A 20765-nucleotide genomic window follows, 5' to 3' on the forward strand; every position below is an offset into this window, starting at 1 on the left:
CTTACCTCACCCTCAGCCTTGAACAGCTATGGAGTTAAAACTGATAATAGGTTAAGAGAAAACATGGGCTCATTTACTCACACCCATGCAATTATTCAAGGCTAATTCATAAAGAGGAGGATGTCTATATCAACCTAACAACAACAACAACAGCAACATCAAGAAGCTGAGACAAGTTTAAGGCGTCAAGCGGAAGGGATGGAAGAGCCTTCAGCTTTCCTCGATGCCAGTGGGACTTTCAGGCAGTCTGTCACCTTCCTTTATTTGTAGGGAACTCTTCAGAGGGGAGGTGTGAGCAGGGTAGAGCTTTGGAAGGTTTGCTTTAGGTAGATAAGGTAAGTCATGAAAAGATTTCTAACTATGTTTACCTCAAAATAATATTTAAGCCCCAATGGCTATCCCTTCAACACAAATATGCATATATGCACCTACATGTATGTATATATGCACATTTCACACACACACACACACAGACACACTCACACTCACGCACGCACGCACGCAGACATACACTCACTCTTACCTGTGTCTCGAGTCACTGAATAGCCATTTTTCTGATAGTTTTGAGCCCTCTGACTCTGGGGGGGAGGGGCATTATGCTAGCTTCACCTTCCAGGGCTAGCGTGAGTCAGCCTCAGATGAGGTCTATACCTGAACCATTTACTCTATCCATTCAAACCACCCCTGGCCATTTCTTCCTTCACTCACCTCTGCCCTTCCCCAAGACTCTGGAGGGGAAGAGCAATGAGCATCTGCTGGTTGGCTTCCTCTCTCACACCTTCTGAATCTGTCTGCTTGGGGCATTTCCCAAGGACCCTCAGAAACAGCAGCAAAGAGAAAAGTGCTTCAGATCGCCCGTGCTCCTATGTGAGTCTGTTTGGGAGAGAGCCAGATATCTGGGTTCTGACATCCCTTGGATCCCAACATTTGGGAAACTTGGGGTGCTAAACTCCCTTGCCATGTCCCTAGTGCAATATAAGAGTCTCTTTTCACACTGAGGGCTCTGCTGGTTCTTCATGGTGCCCACAGAGATTATTCTGGACTTTGTAACTTAAGGACATTTCTCCTCCCCTCCCCGAAGAGGAGGGCACAGACGGACCACTCCCCAGGGCTCTGCATCGCATCTCAGGCCCAGCTGTAGTGTTTACAGCATTTCCCAAACCCTACACCAGGCCTGTCCCACCAACTGGGGTTGCCTGCTTTAAGCAGGAGTTTCACCCACAGAGGAAATGTTGCCGGGAAGCCGATCTGTCAAGAAAAAGGTGAATTTTCTGAAGAATGGTTGGATTTAGTAAGTGGGAGGAACTTCCCTCGTCATATGTGTGGCTGAGTCCCTGTGGATGTTTTAGTTCGCTTGGTTCACTGCTTTTGCTACTGTCTGCCCAGCCTCACAGGAAGGTGCTTTGAATAGATGTCTTTGCTGACACAGATCCCTTCGCCTTGTGAGTAGGGTGATCACTAAACAATGAAGCTATTACATAAGGAGCAGGGGCTGGCTGGAGCCAACAAACTTCTACTCTAGGTTTACAGAGCTATAATTATCCAAAGTTTTAAAACACAGCGATGCCTGCTGAAAAGGAACATCTGGGAGGGAACCAAGACGTCCCCATTAAAGGCACCGTGCACATCCTGCAGATTGGATGACTCCAAGTTAATGGGGTGGCGATTTTTTTCAGATGTCACTCAAGTTAACAAATGTGCCGAAAGGTTTAAGCAGAACAAATGTGCAGAGGGGGAAAATTCCAGATCAAGGAAAGATTTATAAGATCAACTAGAACTTGGCTGCAGAAAGCATTCCAGGCAGCCATGCTGAACACTCACCGGGAGAAGGCAACACTTTATGAGGATTTTTCCCATATGAAAATGAAAGCCTTTTCCAGTTGTCATTTTACTTCAAAATAAACTCTCTTAACCTCCCGAGGACCCCGTGTGAAGAAGTAGGGCAGGATGGGATGGTGTCCTCAGGGTTAGAAGGCTGTGCTGGTCCCAGACATACCAGTAATTCTGGGAGATTGGAATCTTTCTAAATAGATTTGGTCCTGGTGCCAATCCTGAACTCTGCTTTGAGGATGTCAGTTATACCATGCTATCTCCCATAGTGATCTTTGCTAAATCAAACTATAGGCCACATGCTTAAGGCCCCTTGGCATACTTTCCACTGTGCAGTTTACATAACCAGTCTTTTCTGCTGAGGACATGTCTTCTGTGTAAATAGCCAACACGTCTAAGAAAAGAACAAAACAGACAGAAAGATTTCAAGTTCATTCTCTTCTGCCTAGGAGAATGGCTGCTGCTTTTTTTGTTGGTTACCTTTTTTTTTTTTTTTTTTTTGATCCTCAACAAGGTCCAGGCTACTTTGGAACTCTCACTCTGTAGCCTAGGCTATCCTCAAACTTCTGCCTCAGCCTCCTGGGTGTTTCAGTCACAGGTGAGAGCCTAGGAGATGGCTGTCTTAGGAATGAATCTTATGGGGGTAGGAAATAAGGGTCACTGGAAAAAAAGATTCTTCTTCTTTCCCATCTTATGAGGCAGTGTGGCCGCATCACCAAAGATGTTGTCAAGCACCTGCAGTGGAAGCCTGATAGCATTTTGGTCATCCCGAGTGACACGGCAGGACCAACAGTAGAAAAATATTTCTCCATTTCCTCTAGACACCTGGTCTAGCTGTCACAACACTCCGTTCTTCTGTGAGACCCTTTCCTCACCTCCAGTACACTGCTAGTCTTCTCTTTGATTGTTTCTGCATATAACCCCCAGAACATGCTGACAGAGCTCATGTCAACTTTAACTAACTTTTTCACCAAGGAGAAAACAAGTTCGAGTGAGTTTATCAACTTCCCCCCACAGGGGTTTTTGCCTAGCAGCAATGTTACAGCAACACGAATATAAAAACAGTAGTTACCAACAGAGCCACCCCAACACTATTTGGGCAAGCCTGTTTGTCTCTGACCTTTCACCTGCATCCTCTTCTCTGCTGTGTTAGATATTTTCCCATCTCTAGTACAGCCATCTACACGAATATCACTTCTAGTCTGTGGAAGCATCTAGAAATTCTGAACTCGGATGCACAGTGTTGCGGGCTGGACTGAGTTTCGCTGCTTTGCTCCCAATTGTTAGGTGAGCGTGAGGACCACTACACTGTGGGAACCCTTAATTATTTGTTTGTATGTGTGAGAGTGTGTAGGCAGACATACCTGACAGAGCATGCGTAGAGGTCAGAGGACAGCATTCATGAGTCTTTTCTGCCTTTCCATTTTGCTGAGTAAGGCTCCTTGTTTCTGTTTCCATGCCCTGCCCACCAGGCCAGCTGGCCCATAAGCTTCCTAGTGATTCTCCCTTGTCTCTTGCTATAGAATGCTGGGTTTACAGGTGGTCACCACCACTTCCTACTTTTATGTAGGTTGCAGAGAACAAATTGTCTCCCCAACCTCCCCCTTCCTCCCCCTCCCCCCTGCCAGGCTCTCACAGCTACTACCTGTCCCTGCTGAGCTCTCCCCCCCAGCACTAAACGTTCTTAGGTTGGAGTCTTAACTCTCAGTAAGACTGTGTTTGGAGTGAAGATTGGTAAAGAGGAGATTAAGGGTGGGTGGGGTCTTACGGATGAAGCCAGGAGAAAGCCTTAGAAGGGGTGTCACTATAGACCTGCTCTTCCTCCATGTCCACAGGAAACAGAGAATGCCATCGTCTGCAAACCAAACGGAAACCCTCGGAAGAAACAAAATCTGCTGATGCCTCAAAAATAACAAAAAGTGAATATCTGGGGCTGGAAATAATAGTGTTTGCTTGTAAGCTCAGGGTTCAGGAAACTACAGCAGGAGCCTCATGAGATTATAAGTGTGGGCTATGATATAAGACCATATCTCAATATATATGTGTATATATATGTATATGTATATGTATACACACACACACACATATATATATATATTATAAATTAATTAATTTCCATTGCTGAAGCTACACAATCTGCAGCATTTTGCTAATGGCATTCTAGTAACTGATTTCTAAAGTGTTTGGGGTAAATAGCATGAAATAACAAAGTAGCCCTTGATATCTAAGAGCTAGCCTGGCCTACACAGCCGTTCCACACTGTTCTCCCACTGAATATGAACTCTGAGCATCAGGCTCAGACAGATCGCAGCCAAAGCTGTGATGAGCCTGGGTGAGAGCAAGATCATGCCACACAGCCGTGCCTGAATCCAGACGAAGGTGTGATGAGGTCATACTGAATTGGGTGTGCTAAGGCCACCGGCCAATGACTGTCCGTTATGAAAGAAGGGCTCATGGGCTTATAAGGAGAGCTGATTGAGTGTGAAGGTGAAACTGAGACAGATAAGACACAGGCAAGACACGTGGGGATCTCCGGGAGCCATCAGAAGTGAGGCCAACATGGGGAAGGAGTCTTTCCTTACACATCTGCAAAGGACGTGAGCCTGCAGACACTGCGCTTTCAGATTTTCGGCCTTCAGAAATTCAGGAAAGCAAATTTCTATTCTCTAAAATGCATTTTAAAATTCATATGGGGTATGGGGAAAGTAAGTACAATAATATCCAGGTGTGTAAATGTCACAATGAAAGCCATCATTTTATATGCTAATTACAAGCATTAGTATTTGAAAGTTTATGTTTTATTAATTTGTGGACTGGATCATTTTCTTGGGCCCCTTTCTACACATGTTTCTCCTTGCTTATCATTGGGTTAATATTTAATTATGAGAAAGTATATTGTTGCCCTCTACCAAAGGAAGATCAGAGTGGACTGGAAGTGGGAGAGGTATTTGAAGGTCTGTGGTGGTGTAAGACTGTTTTCATCCTTTCTTCTCAAGTGACATCTTTGAACCAGAATTTGGAATCTTGATCAAGAGACAGTATTGTGTATACATGTGTACACACCACCACCACCACCACCACCACCACCACCACCACCACCACCACCATCACCACCACCACCACCACCACCACCACCACCATCACCACCATCACCACCACCACCACCACCACCACCACCACCACCACCATCACCACCATCACCACCACTACTAATACCACCACCATCACCACCACCACCAACAACAACACAAAAAAAGGAGTATTTAGGGCAGTTATAACCGTCATTTCTGTAACTGGTTATACAAATGAGGCTTGTGACTTCACTCTACTGACCATCCTGTATTCCCTTTGCCTTCAACAAGAGGCTATGCTGCTAGCATTTCTTTACACAGTGGTATGGTGCAAGCCTTCCTTCATGGAGGATCTGAGGCATCGGTGGCCCCGATCAGATAAGTTCTTCATTGACTTTCGTCCCACTGCCTGCTAATATCAAAAGGCACCCTCGGAAATCTCTTGTGTCTAGACACACTTTGCCTTACCTCTGCCAGGAACTAGGAGGCCCCATTGTCCCCTTGAGAATTGGGGTCTGTCACTCTAGACAGCACAAAAGCTCCTTCACCAACTGATTCAGAAGCAGGAGGTGTCCTGAGTGGCTGGGTGGGAACCGTAACTTCCAATTCAACACAAGGACAGTTTCGTCTCCTGGCACAAGGATTTGTCCCTTTGGAACTGAGATTTCTGAGCCAGTATAGCATTAAATTGGGAACAGGAAACAAAAAATTGGTTAGTGAGACCCTAAGTCTTCACACCATCCTCGATTCCTGGGCCCATGAAAGCTGCCTGTGGAAGAAACAGTACTACACATGGAATGCCAAGTGAGGGCAAGTACAGCCTTCTGGAGAGCCTAGTTCCAGCCCTGCAAGGTTCCGCTGTCTTGCTGCTGCTGTAACTGTGCCTTCTAAAGGCCACCCCACCTTTCTGTTAAGCCAGCCTCTTCAGGATGGTGGGCAGTGCTGTAAACTCAAATCCATAAGCATGTGCCCATTGATGCACCTCCTCTGTCAGAAACAGTGACGTGCAGAATAAATGCCGTTATGATAGGTAAAGCATCATGTAAGTCCATTGATTACCACTGTAGCAGAAGGATTCTTCATAGGAGCTGGCCAAAGGTGAAAACAACACAGCCCAGCACAGCACAGCACAGCACAGCCCAGCCCAGCACAACACATCCCAACCCTCCGTCTTCTGCTGTTACCTCAAGTACCATGAGACCAGCTACCATACAGCCCAAGGGGTCAAATAGCTTGCCTAGTCCTGCCACAGAGACTTTTCTTGTTCGGAGGGCCCTGCAAAGCTAGAAGCCTTCTGACTCATTCAATAGAGTAACACACTCGCATGAGAAGCGTGTTGCCTCCAAAATCCAAGACACCTAGTAGGCTCCTTTCTTGGTTGTAGGGTGGGTCACGTGCAGTATCCTTCATCTTTAGAAAGAATGTGTGAGCTGAATCCCGAGGAATTTTACTGAGGTAGAAGGCCTCTGAATTTTTATCATCCACTGCCATGCCAATCTTAAGAATGAGTCTAACGTAACTGATCAACTTGGGGGTTTTGTTGTGTTTCTCTTTGTTTTGTTTCTGGCTTATTCGGTCCAATCAGAGGATCATCAATGGTGTGGACTACTGTGATCATCAGGAAGAAAAAGACCATGGAGATCCTCGTGAAACAACTTACCACATAGTGCTTGAAGGTTGGACGTCTCAGAGGTGAGACAGCGGAGGTGTCCTGCAAGCTGCTTCTGGGGGTCCTTACGGCTATAAAGACAAGTGGGTTGGCCAGGCTGACCGTTACGTGCTAAAGACAAGACGTGTTCATTTGTTCAAGCAAGAAAGCCACATCAGGTGTGCAGCAGCTGCAGCAGCAGCCACCTCCTGGCCATGCTTCTGATAATCCAGGGTCATTCTCTGGATCTAGCTCGTCGTCTGCACAGTGTCAGCAGGCAAGGTTTGTGGGAATCTGGTGGAAATCATCACTCCAGCATTTTGAAAGTTCCGGATGTTAGCACTAATCTCTGAAATCCCCACACAGATGTGCGATTGCCTTTGATTTATTTTCCAAGGCCAGGGAAGTTCTAGTGGCTGCCTCTTGATCTTCCTCATTATATTGGCCCACATTTTAAGATTAGCGAATCAATGGGGGGATTCTGCCAGCCCCGGAGTCTGTCTATCCCAATTAGGCAGTTTAGACCTGCAGAAATCACCACAGGATGGGTCCAGAGAGCCACTGAGCCACTGTGAGACAAAACCGAAAGAAAACATTATTAACTAATCCATAGGTTACTTCCATAAGCCCCCATTCCAACTGGGTTCTCTAGATTCCGATTCGGTTCAGAGCCGGCATCTAGCAGTATCCAGGAGATCTGATGATTTCATTTTCCTCAACGTACACTTAGCCCTAGTGGAAGGTTAGATGTCCCTTTGGGGGAGGCCAGGAGGAAGATTAACAGCATCAATCTTTGGCAATGTACCATGGTTTTTCCTCTAGGGGTCTGGGCTTCTCTGTCATTCGGAAGGCTCTGAATCTGTGACCTGGATTGATTCTGGGAACCGGCTGAGAGGCCACGACTCCTGCCTTCGCTCAGTTTTTATAATTTAAGTTTTATAACTCAAGATGGACCTTCTAAATTGGGGATTAGTAGGATGAATATGGTAATCTCTTTAACAGGGCACTCTCCTTAACTTTAAATATTTTGAATATTCTTTTTTGCCCTTTCATATATATATATATATATATATATGTATATGTATATGTATATGTATATATACATCATATACATCATGCACATACATATCCACTGAGTTTGGAGCATTTTCACGGTTACCTCCTTTTCCTGCAGAGATCCTTATTTATCCCCCACCCCCCATTTTGATGTATGTCCTTTTCCTGTTTGGGCTCACTGACTTTAATCATGCATGACCATAAATGGGGCTTTCTTTACAAGAATGTGGACAAATTTATGAGTGGCTACATCACTGAAGAAAATGATGCCCCTATCCCCAGCACCCACTCATAGCCCATAATCCCCCATGGAAAGGTAAGGTCTCACAAGCCCCCCATACGTGATGCAAGGATGATATGCCCGGGCTTGTGCAGCTATAACGACAGCTTCAGTGAATTCACATACACGATAGCCGTGTCACTTCGGAAGACGCTATTTCACAGCTCTCCTCTCCAACCTGGTCTCTTACATTTTTCCTGCATTATGTTCTTCAAGTCTTGGCTGGAGTGATCTAGACTTCCCCTTTAGAGCTGAGCACTCCATGTTACTGTCAGCATTTTGGCCAGTTATGAGTATCCGAGTTTATTATTAGCACCCCCTGCAAAAGAAGCCTTTTCGAAGGAGGCTAGAAACAACACTACTCGCTGGTATAGACATATGCAGGAAGTTTGACATCATGTCTGTCTAGCAAACTAGGAACCAAGTCTCCTTTATATTAAACTTAGTTCTGACTTAGTCACTGAGACCAACTCTTTGTTGGGTGCATGCCTTGTTTGCTAGAAATGTTCTGCCTATACGATAAAACTTCAGCAAATGGATGCATATTGTCTCTCACAGGCTCCTGTGTTGAAAATGTAGTTCTCAGGGTGGCCATGTAAAAGGTAGCAAAACCTTGATGAGACGGAGTCAGTGGGAAGGCACTGGAAAGGCCCCTTCAGAGAGAAACAGTGCAGTTCTCATGGGACTCAATTCAATTCTTGTGAGAAGATTGAAATGGAATCAAGCCATAAAGCTAGAACAAGGAAGTTTTCCCCCCAGATCCTATTGAGCCATGGACCATAGGGTTTAAGATCCTGGCTCCTTGGCTGGATGGGATCACTCAAGTACATTCTGCACAGTATTCTAGCATTTGCTCAATGATAACAGGGCTCCAGCTACCTGCTATGACAGTTGCCTCATGCTATACCTCTCTTCTGCACCTGTTCCTCCCCATGATTCTGTTTCCCTGTGGTAGGCTGAACTGTGGACTCCCCCAGACTCCACAACCACATCTCTCGAAATTCTCAGGTTGGAATCTTTAACCCTTGTACCACAGTAGGACTGTATCGGGCTCGTGAATCTTTAAAGGGGCAATCGGGTTTAAATAAGATCATGGGTGCGGGTGCCACTCAATCTGATTGATGTGCTACTCCAGGAGAGGTAAGGACACAGGGAAGCCCAGAGTGAGTGGGTGGGAAGATGCAATGGGGATCCATGATGGGAAGACTCTGTGGGAGCACAGTCATCTGCAGGTGCAGAGAGAGGCTCAGGAGAAAGCAATCCTTCTGATGTCGGGTTGCAGCCTCCAGACCTGTGAGAACGACTATCTCCGTTCTTTAAGGCGCCCAGTCTGTGGCACTTTGTTGTATCAGTCTGAGCTAATTAGTTCGTTCCTAATAAACTACTTGCCCTTGAATTGGTTCAAGGTCTGCTTCTAGGAATCTCAATCTAATATTCAAAGGTTATTGATTTTTTCAGCTTTTCTTCTTCCCTAATATATGAAATTATGCTATAAATTCCCTTCTAAGCATGGTTAATACTCTGAGAAGCAGCATTTGACAGTATAATAAGAAGAATTTGTAGGACAGTAGTAAGCGTTGCTAGGCAAAACCATTGTTTGAAATAGCTCCTAGATCCCAGTGTAACTTTAGCTACGACTCAGAAAGGCTTCCCATCACCTGTATATATGTCCCATGGTATGAGTCACTTCTGCCCAGTGACTAGAATCAGCCACATCTTTTGAAACCTCAAAGCCCAGTGACATATGTCTTCCAACAAGGTAAACCTCCAATTTTTTTTCCCAATAGTTGCACCAAATGGAGACCAAGTATTTAAATATATGAGCTGGGCTATCTGGCCATTTTCTTTCAAACCACCATGTTTACCACAGACCACAAGCCAGGAGTGGAATCCTGGCTTTCTCATCCAGCCATCTGCTGTTTTATTATGAGTTTCTGTCTTGTTCTCTGAAGGGGTTTTGCTCATCTGTGTTGTCAAAACATCTCACAATACTTTGTATTATCAGACTTCTAAATTTTTCTGAAAACTCGAAAGTGTGAAACTGCTGTAGTTTTATTTTTTTATCTCCTTAATTATATTTATTTATTCTGCGTTGGGGTGGGAACAGCAATGTGTGGCATTGTTCGTATGTAGAGGTCAGACTAAGGAGTTGATTCTCCATGAGCCAGGACCATCCCAAAGCTACCACAACCTCTTGAAAGACCATCAGCAGCTGAGGACCAGGAGTTTAAACTTACCAGCCTATGGAGGACATTTTAGGTTTATATCATCTTATAACCCATTACCTGATTTTATGTGGCCTGTCAGAATAATTTATTTTTAATGGTTGGGGGGTAATGATTGTGCAGGAGTTGATTCTTTCCTTCTACCACGTTGGGACCAGGGAGGGATTAACCTCGGGTCCTTCAGTTTGTTGACAAGTACTCTTCCCTGCTGAACTATCTTGTCTGCCCCAATTACAGTTTTAACTTGCATTTCTCTGATGAACAGGATGATTAGATCTTGTTTATATCACTTGACCCATGTCAGGGTTCAGTCTAATAAACTTTATCCTCCAAATACTTTGGCATTTTTTTTCTGATTGGAATAATAGTTGAGTCTATATTCTATTTTATTAGAACTGATGGCTCCTTTTCCAACAGGCTGTATTACAATTTTCTGTTTAAGAGAATCCATGCACATTGACTTGGGGACCCAGGATGAATTCGAAAATAAAGTAGGACTTTTTTAGGAGTTAGAAAACTTTTTATCTAAAGGGCTAATAGCAAATATTTTCCTTGCCTGGCAGGCCTCGTGGTTTATGTTGTGACTGCCTGAGTCTGTCAATACGACTCAAAGACAGCCACAGGTCACACCCAGTATGTTGTGACAGCGCTCTGACACAATGTTACTTGTGGACATTAAAATAGAAATATAAATTGTAGAAAACATGTATGTGTCACAAGTTACAGGCTTTGTTTACCCCCCAACCATTAAAAATAAATTATTCTGACAAGCCACATAAAATCAGGTAATGGGTTATAAGATGATATAAACCTAAAATGTCCTCCATAGGCTGGTAAGTTTAAACTCCTGGTCCTCAGCTGCTGATGGTCTTTCAAGAGGTTGTGGTAGCTTTGGGATGGTCCTGGCTGATGGAGATGGCTCAGTGGGAACAAGCTTGAGTGTCACGGCCTGGCCTTGCATCTACTCCTGCTGTCTGCTTTCTGCTCCATCTACCCCGTGAAGAACCATGTCACAGCCTCTGCCACAGTGGATCCATCCTGAGAAATCTTCCCTCCTGTGATGGACTGTGAGACCCTGAACCCAAACAAATTTCTCCTCCTTTAGATGGCTTGTGTTACTTATTTTGTCACAGAAACAAGAAAAGAAACCAGTCCAAGGGATTACTTGGCTCATGGGATCTACTAGTGCGAGCATCAAAATTTGACTCCAAAACCAAAGTGTAGAGCGAGTACCTCCAGCTAAGGCACTCCCATGGCGAGCAACAGAAGCTGGAAGCCTTAGACAGGTCTCCCAAGCATCTCTCTCCACTCGTGTGGCTTACACGTATCTTAGTAACTAATTCTCATGAGCGTAGATAGGCGCAACATCCTCCCAACATTCATGGTACCTTCCGTATGCTCAGCTGTTCCACACATGAATTTCAGGAATTCAGGCCTTCCAGGTTGCGAGTAGCCAGGCCCAAGGTCCCAGTCACTAATGGCTCACACAAGTCCATTTATTCTTTATGCACAGAGGCGTGTGAAATGTCTTACCGAGATGGTTTGTTCTCGGTGCTGAGTATTGTAGAGTATGCAGGAAGGAGAGACAACTCAACTGTGCCAATGAGTCGTTTGCTAACAAAACAAAGCAAAACAGTAAAGCCTACTGTAACTACAAAACACCTTTCTGCAGGGCCGCCATTGTGTTGGGAGGAACAGGGTAATTCTAGGGCACAAAACAGAGGCTGGGGAATTCCGAGAAGACTGAAAACAAGTTCCCAGCGTTGACTTGGGGTATAGTCTAGTTATGTAAATGTCATACAAGCCACCAGACTTGTCTGTATCCTGGATATCTAACTCAGGAAGTCTGTCCTTGAACTTGTTATTCACAGTGTGCCCCTCTCACAGTGACTGTCACAGAGTGGACACCACACGGGGAGGGGGGGCATCCTACAATGGCTGTCACATGTGACTGGAGTCTATTCTGTGTGTGGTCGGGTGCTTACTTCTGTCTCTTGATCAGTTAGCCAGCCATACTTATACTGTTGGGGGTCTTGTTGTTTGTTTTAATGTCTGCTGTCTTCCAAGCCAATGTAGAGTTTAGATAGACACTCTATGGTATTCTGACCTTTTCACAGTCTGGCTTTGTTTCTGGCTTTGTTCCATTTTGTCTAAGTGCAACCTACTTACTGCTATTGTCAACCCAGGTCCTTGTAGAAGGATTCTGCATCCTCTCAAGAGCTCAACAGCCCTTCTTTCTTGGGTCATTTGGAATCCTTATTTTCAAATCGAGAAAGTAAAAATTATATAGGTACCTGTGTCAGAGCAAGTGTTTTCCTTCTTAAACTCCAATTTGTGGAAACATTTCTGTTAAGACAGACAGTCGCCGCCCCTACCCCCTTTCATTTGACTAGTTTTAGGGGAGTTTTGATGCCTTTTGCCAAGTTTTTATTCACAATTTGCAGTAGTACAGTGTCCTGGCACCAGCCATTGTACAGGAAACCCAAGCTGGTGGCTCTCTGAAGGAAGGACTTAGATGGTTTGTGGTCATGTTTTTTTTTTTTTTTTTTTTTTTTTCTGTAAGAACATTCCCTCTCATTTTTGGTCTAGATCATTGTCATGCTGCCTGGCCACAGAGAAAGGGATTGTCACCAATGAAAGATGTTAAAACTGTCTCTGAAGTTCAGAGGAAGAAAAAAAAATTAGCCTCCTCCTTCTTTGACACCAATTCATATTTCTTATACTTTCAAGGTTTAAAACAACTATTTGGGGATGAGGGGGTATACATGAGTACAGAGTGTTTATGGGGAAGTCAGAAGATAGCTTGCAGGAGTTAGTTCTCTGTTTCCATCATGCAAGTCACACACACACACAAAAATCAAACTCAGGCTTAGCAATAAGTGCTGATGCCCAGTGAACCTTCTAGCCAGTCAGACACATTAGCCTCCCAACCACCCAGCAATCATTCCTTATGTGAGAATTAAAATAACAGGGAAGCCAGCACCAGACTTGACTCAGTCACTGAACGATTCTCTACGTAGCTTCGCTTGCTGTTTAATTTGGGACCTTTCCACCATGTACTTTGGCCACCTGCATGTGCAGCCACATCTGTTCCGGAGTTGCTGTTCTAGGATGTTCTTTGCCCTTCCCTAGGGTTGGTGATGTGTAGGACAACCCGTAGAGTGAACTTGACTCTCCCAGACACAGGCATGCTTCACAAGGAATCCTTTGTGTCAGCCAGGACACTCCCATCAAGTTGTCCAGGGAAAGTTCACATGATCTCATTTCCCTCTCTTAATGTGACTGACTTAAGCACAAGACAGAAATATTCTTAGGAGATATATGACTTCCTCCTACTCAGAGCTGGCCTAGAATAGAGGAACAAGGCCCCTGGGGGTCAAAGCAAGACCTCATGAACCCTGGCCACTTCAAGACAAACAATGGGGACCTTATTCTAAATTTAGTTCGTAAGTAAAGGTTTTCCTGCAGGCTTCCTTCCTCACTGACCCAGTGATGCTGTGCCCTGGAACCTCTCCCCTCCCCCTCCCCCTTGTCTGTCACTTTCTTCAAATGGCCTTCTCTACTTAGATTGTTTTCTCTCCATAATTCCGCACAACAGAAAATGACAAATAGATTTTTTTTCCTCTTACAACCTCACAACCATTGGATTAGAAGAAGAGATGAGAATCTGTAAAGAGGAAAAGCGTGTTCTTAGCATTAGTTTCTGTGTCCCTGTGTCATCCATATTAAGGGACAGGACATTGGGAAGTTCCTGGAATTAGTCTTTAGAGTCAGAAATCCCACATCGGGACTGAAGGCTTTACCCGAAGAGGAACACATTCTCAAGTTGGCACGCCTTATTCCTAAGACAAAGCGAGACCTCTTCTATGCTTAGGAAGTCTCCAAGCTGGGATACCACTTCTCGATGGGGCTGTCGTGTCCCCCTGAAACCCAGAAGCCCTAAACTCCACACAGTTTGTTCAGGGTGAAAACTGCCACCAGCAGTTTAGTATACCAGACTGTCATTCAGTAAGGCTACTGTCACATCACCTCTACTGTCCTGCTGTTGACGTGAGGAAAGTTCTCTGGCAAGAAAAAAAGGCATCTACAGCATGGAAACAGGGTGGAGAGAGCTGGCTTCCTTCCTGTAAGTTGACCAAGAACAACAGATTGCCTCAAATCCATAGTTGTCAGGTGGAGACCCCAGGGCACCAAAGTGTACCCTTCCTCCACAAAACATCGCTTATGTCACCTACAAAGAACGGTCTGTGTGCCTTGTGTGTCTGACCACCTTCTTTGTTATTGTTTGTTCATTTGTATTAAGATGTCAAGCCCTGGGGTTGGGGATTTAGCTCAGTGGTAGAGCGCTTGCCTAGCAAGCTCAAGGCCCTGGGTTCGGTCCTCAGCTCTGGAAAAAAAAAAAAAAGATGTCAAACCCTTGGCTGCCTCAAATTTACAGTCCCCATCTTCGCTTGCCAGGCACTGGGCACAACACAGTTTTTCTATGGAGCCCACAGAGTCATATATTTCCACGATTGGAATTCACCTCTGCTTCTTTTTTCATGAGCAGGAGGTAAAGCTATCATCGTGTAGTTAAGAGCCACACTGAAAAAAGGAAAAAGAAAAGACCATATGTAAATTAAATGTGGTATGTCCCCTCGACTAATGCAACAAGGTGGCGGGAATTCTTTCTCTCCTGGTCTTTGAGAACCCAGAAGGTAGGTTTATAATTTTCTACATTGTTCAAACTCTCACAGTTCCTAAGAAACAAGACTGAGCTCCCTCCTCCCAGGCATCTGTAGCTCAGGCTGTCTTTGAACTCACGACTTTTCATTTCTCAAATGCTGGGCTAACAAGGGTGTTCTATCATGCTGGCTCAGCATTTGAGATTTTAAATCCTTCGATGCAGGGGCCAGTTCCCTCAAATATACTTCCCTGAGGGAACTGCTCTCTTTGGCATTGTTAGACCCCCTTCTCCCCTGAGCCTGAGTTTCCCTGTTCTCTAGTCAGCCTGGCTGCCAATATGGTTGGCAGTGCCCAGGTACGATGCCAGGTAGTTTCTTTCTGTCTCCATCACGCGCTCTGTTGGCCCCTCGGAGCAGAGTTTGTACCCATCTGTTCCTCTCACCCTTCCAGGCTGAAGAAGTAGGTGTTGTTTTGTGGTGTTCCTACCACAGAAGACACCAGCCAGGAGAAACAAGGGAAAATATGGAGTGTAAGCCCCCCCCCCCCCCCCCCCCGTTTCCAGGTCATCAGCATGCGAGCAAACGTGCATGAAAGTAAGTGCTAATGGGTTGCCTGATTCAGTGTTTGCGAGACTCTCAACCTGGATCGCATAGGCCACGCCCCGGCATCACGTGGTAATGAATTCTGATCACAACCTGGGCATGATGGTTGGAGCAGCCAAGTAGTGATCAAAGTAAAGAACAAAATAACAACTCGGACATGGAGATAACTCCCAGGTCCTAATTAGCTGGCAACAGCATTTATAAGCAGGATCGCCGGGGTGATTCTGTTATTTGAAGCAATTATAGCGCGTCTGATTTTCTCATTGCAACATTGGTAGTTCCTTCTGCCCCCTCTCGCAAATAATAATAAAAAATTATTAGCTATGAAAGCAGACCCAGCCTATCCACTAAAATAGACCCTAGTTACATAGATTCTTAGGTTACACTTTTTTGTTTGGGGATTTTTATGTAGACTTCTGCAGTGACAGTTAATAAGGCCAGAAAAAGACTCCAATCGGGGACATTCTATGCTCTTTGGCGTTCGTACTTTTGAAATGAACTAAACTATTCAAGAAGAGGACCAGATAAACAGGCAGCAATGTCTCCTCTCAGGCTGACTTTTTCTTCCTCTCAATCATTTCCCTCCCCACCTCTTCTCTCCCCTGTTTTCCATCGAGTGCATTTGAATGTGTAGTTGGAGAGAGACTCGTGGCAAAAATTCACAGTGAAGTAAAAATGTTCAACAGAGAGTTCTGGGCAGAGTAAATAGAGTTTAATGTTTGGCTAGTTCTATTTTTTTTTCCTGAGAGAGGGTCTCGACTCCAGCTCTTTCTCTTTAATTCAGCATTGTCAGTTACCTGATATTAGATAAATAACCCCCAGCAGATTTCAGCCCAGAACAAGTATTTACAGTTAAGCAGTAAACCCCACAAAGTGGCTTTGAACGTCGGCCATTGGCGAAAGGGGGGTACGAAACCAGGCTGACTGTGGACTTGCATCCACACATGGAACCACTGCAATGAAACCATTAAAGATGCTCAAACGAGGTTTATCAGAAGAACGCTGGCCTCCACTAGGCTGAGACAGAGGGTTAAAAGGCTCTAGGACTGGGATGTCACTGCACTAATGGGCACAATTTTTACAGACAGAAGGGCCAAGCCTTCGTCATAGTGGTAAATCTGTAGTGACAGACGTTTGTTCTATATTTGTGAATGACCTGATTTGGCATGCATGCAGCTCGTTCTACTGACAATAATGGTAACATGGTGTGAGGGAGGGAGAAGAAAAGCGGAAGGATGGGGAGGGGGCGTGGTGGAGGGAGGAGAGAGATCCAGACAGAAACAAAGGGGAAAGGGGATGTCAAACAGTTGGAGATCAGGAGCAACTGAGGGTGACCTGAAGGGAAACTGCCCTTAATGTCTGGTTGTTTTAATTTGGAAGGAAGCTTATGTTTATTCCTAATTGATTTGGGGCAATGGCCTTTCCTCCCTCTCGGCTCCCTCCTTCCCTCTCCCTCTCCCTCCCCTGCAGTCTCTAGGGAAGGTATTCAGAACAGCTGTCAGACCATGCTAACCGGATGCTTCTGCATCCAGAAATCTCCTATAATTTGCAACATTTGATTGGCCCTCCACCCTGTGCCTTGGTATTGCAACCCATGGGCATTTCAGGTAGGAAAGTAACTGCCCTGAAGTGAGGAGAGAAATGAAAGGCTGCCAATCACTGGAAGGGAAATTTTACACGGTCCCTGCTTCCTCCCCCTCTTTCAAGCCATCTCCCTTTCAGAGTAAAGGATATAATTCACACTGTGAGCATGATACCCAAAAAGACCTCTTTGCGGGAGGGCTGGGGGGCAGGTAGATCAGTTAATAAAGAAGACCTGGGATCGTATGTACTGTTGCTAACTTGCTCTGTGACGGTGGGCAAGTCACATTCTTCCTGAATCTGCCCAATTAGTGACAGATAAAATGCACTTAAAGAGCTGTGGGGTTTTTTTTTTCCAAAATATGTGTGAATAATTACCTTTATAGCATGTTTGCGTGTCTGCTTGTGTGTGCGCATACATGCTTCATGCGTGTGTGTGTGTGCGTGCGTGCGTGCATACCCTGGAACTGAGATAGTTATGAGATAACATGCTAGTACTGGGACTTGAACCCAGATCCTATGCAAGAGCAACAAGTGCTCCAAGCCACCTCTCCAGCCCTTCAAATGCAACTATTTAAAAGATGACCTCTAAGGGATCTTATAGGGTTAGAAATTCAGCATGCATAGTAGGTCCATCACTTACAGGAAGGTAGCCCTACTTCCATCTCCTCCTGGGGACAGTCTGATCCACTGTCCTTTCCTTCTATGTCATGGTCTACCAACTGAAGTCACAGCCCTTGCCCTCTTTTCTTTGTATCTGTTTTATTAACTCGGATGCGAGCTTTATGCCAATAAAAACATAGTGAATCTTATCTACAACTACCTTCCTGGTGAAGAATAAATAGATGGTGGGCCAGCGTGGTGGTTCAATAGGTAAAGATTTGTTGCACAAGCCTAAGGACCAGAGTTCAATCCCCCATGCCCATATAAATGTAGGAAGTAAGAACTGACTTTACAATATTATCATCTGACATGTATATCATGGTATTAGGTATTCATACACACACACACACACGTTATAGTATATATCATAATATACATACGCACAATAAATGTAACTTTTAAGGGATATACAGGTAAAGTGGTTGAGAACTTTTGAACCAATGAGTCCAGCCATTTCTTTCTCAACTTTCCTTTAGCTTTCAAGGGTTGGACAGAAGCAGCATATTCAAGGGGACAGGCAGAGGGATACACAATGAGGAGGGAGTAAGGAAACAATATGTGGGTTGTACATCCGGGCCCTATTGAGAGATAAAGCACTGTCTCGTTCAAGGATATAGTGGGGAGGGGGTTAGCGTCTGATGAACACTGCAACTTAATAATTGCTCTCTTCGTTATCCTTCAGGTCAAGTGTGTGTGTGTGTGTGTGTGTGTGTGTGTGTGTGTGTGTGTGTGTAAGTTAAATGTCAACAGTGGGTTTCCTTCCTCTGGAGTCGTCTACCCTGTTTTGAGACTAGGTCTCTCTCACTTGACCTTGAATTTGAGGATTCCACCCTGTTTTGAGACTAGGTCTCTCTCACTTGGCCTTGAATTTGAGAATTAAACTAGACAGGCTGGCTGGATTTGCTTGTCTCTACCTCCCTAGAGCTAGGGTTTCAAACTTAAGGTAATACCCAGGTTTTTAAGTGGAGCCTGAGACTTGAACTTGGGTCCTTGTTCTTGTAGGGCAAACACTATACTGATTGGGCCATCTCCAAAGTCCCCTGTGTTCTTATTTCCTTCTACTCCAGGTCTCTGGTGTTTCTATTGTTCACACTTTCAAGAAAACAATTTTCCCCTACGTGGTCTGAGGTCAAAGTCCTTCAGAAAGGAAGTGAGTGTCTTACCTAACTCTTGTTTACAACAAGGAAACTTTTCTTGACAAATTTGCCCTGGAAGCCAGCGTTGGGATGTTCCTACCCTGGAGTATGTCAATAGTCACAGTAGAGGCTTTTTCAAAACATTCTTCCTGTGGACTAGTGTTCATGGACTTGGGAGGCCTCTCTGTCTGTGGTTGGATCAGGTGTCCAGGACTTTGGAAAGTCCCCCAAGGTGATTCTGTTACATTGCCTGTCATCTATCAGCTCTGTCTGGGGCAGACACTAGAACAAGATGAAGAGGGCAAGCACAGAATTACTCAGAATGGCATAGATCCTTTCAAATATACCACCCATCCATCCATCTGTCCATCCATCCACCCACCCATCCATCTGTCCGTCCATCCACCCATCCATTCATCCATCCATCCATCCATCTATCCATCCATCTACCCATCCATTCATCTGTCCACCCGCCCATCCATCCACCCACCCATCTGTCCGTCCATCCATCCATCCATCCATCTTCTCACTCTGCCTCTGCATTTCTTCTTAGGTAGCCATCTAAATATTGGGCCTGGTGTTAATATTCACGTCTATCCCTTCAGAAACAACCACTAAGGATTAGGATGAGCAACCACCGGGGGCACGCATGCTTTAAAACCCGAAAACACCTCTATGCGTACCGTGGCTGGGGTTACAGAGAACAGATCATAAAGAACAAAAGCCTGAATTCCACTTCGGGAGTAGGATTCGGCTTCTTGTGGTAATAACGCCTCCTCTTTCCACCCTCCCCACGCACCGTTCCACCACAGTGGGAGTATCCAGGAATTTATTCTTCCCTTGGCCGAGGAAGGTGCAGCCCACTGAATTACTTCTGAAATGTAGCAGCTGTGAATGTGGAGGAGGAGGCGGAGGAAAGCAACACGGATTCCCATGGCTGGCATCAGGAAGTCCTGGGGAGAGAACGGGAGTGAGGCAGGCAAAGCAATAGTTCATCTGACGTAATGTGTTCTGGACTTAAACTTTCACGCTGTACAAGAAAAAAAAAAGCAACAAAACAAAACAAAACAAAACAAAACAAAACAAAACAAAACAAAACAAAAAATGTATAGCCCCGGGTCTCTCGGAACTGACAGTCCAATGGGGGACGCACACAAAAGACTGACAGTGTAAATAAAGCATTGCATTTATGTAACTAAAATGCCCAGCCTGCCACAAGGTCCCCATGGATGCTCTCTTTCACCTAAAACAAAGGGAATTAATTTTTTTAATGTTTCTTCATTATCTTATGAGTGTTTTGTCTGCATGCGTGTATGTGCACCGCGTGCGTCAGAAGAGAGCATCTGGGACTGGAGTTACAGACGGTTGTGAGACGCCATGTAGGTGCGGAGACTTAAACCTAGGTCCTCTGCAAGATCAACAAGTGTTCTTAACCTCTGGGCCGCCTCTCCACCCCAAACAAAGTGAGTTCGATGGTGGCTTTGTGCGTTACCCGCATTATTCCTCCTCCTTCACGAAGCTGTGTGGAGGCTCTGCCCTCACCTGACTAGCAGGAGTTGCTGCGTCAGCTCTTTTTGCTACCACAGCACTTGGTGGAATTTCCCCGCCCGAGTTGGCAGTTCCGCTTTTAGCCTGACAAGAGACACCTGTGCTGAGAAACAGAAGCCTACGCCATTGGCTGCTGGCATGAGGTGATTACATCATGAGTCACATCTGGAGGTTGGCTTATGACTTTTGCCTTTATAAGCCTACCGCTTTGCAATAAAGTCGAGCCTTGATCAGAACTTTGCCTTGGCTCCATTCTTCTCTCGTCCCTGTCCTTTAATTCCCAGACTCCCATTCGAGGTGCCTACGTTGACTGGTGGTCGCAGGTCAACTACCAAGTTGTATTTAAATACCCAGGTTTCCTTGCAGTTTGGCTGGGCACTCAACAGGAGAGATCTCCTAGAATTATTAGTACTGGGGTTGTGGGAAGAGGGTCTTCACAGAGTAAAGTGCAGATAGATGA

The sequence above is a fragment of the Rattus norvegicus genome, chromosome 17 (genome assembly GCF_021556685.1).
Source record: "Rattus norvegicus strain SHRSP/BbbUtx chromosome 17, alternate assembly SHRSP_T2T, whole genome shotgun sequence".
NCBI classification, from domain to species: domain Eukaryota; kingdom Metazoa; phylum Chordata; class Mammalia; order Rodentia; family Muridae; genus Rattus; species Rattus norvegicus.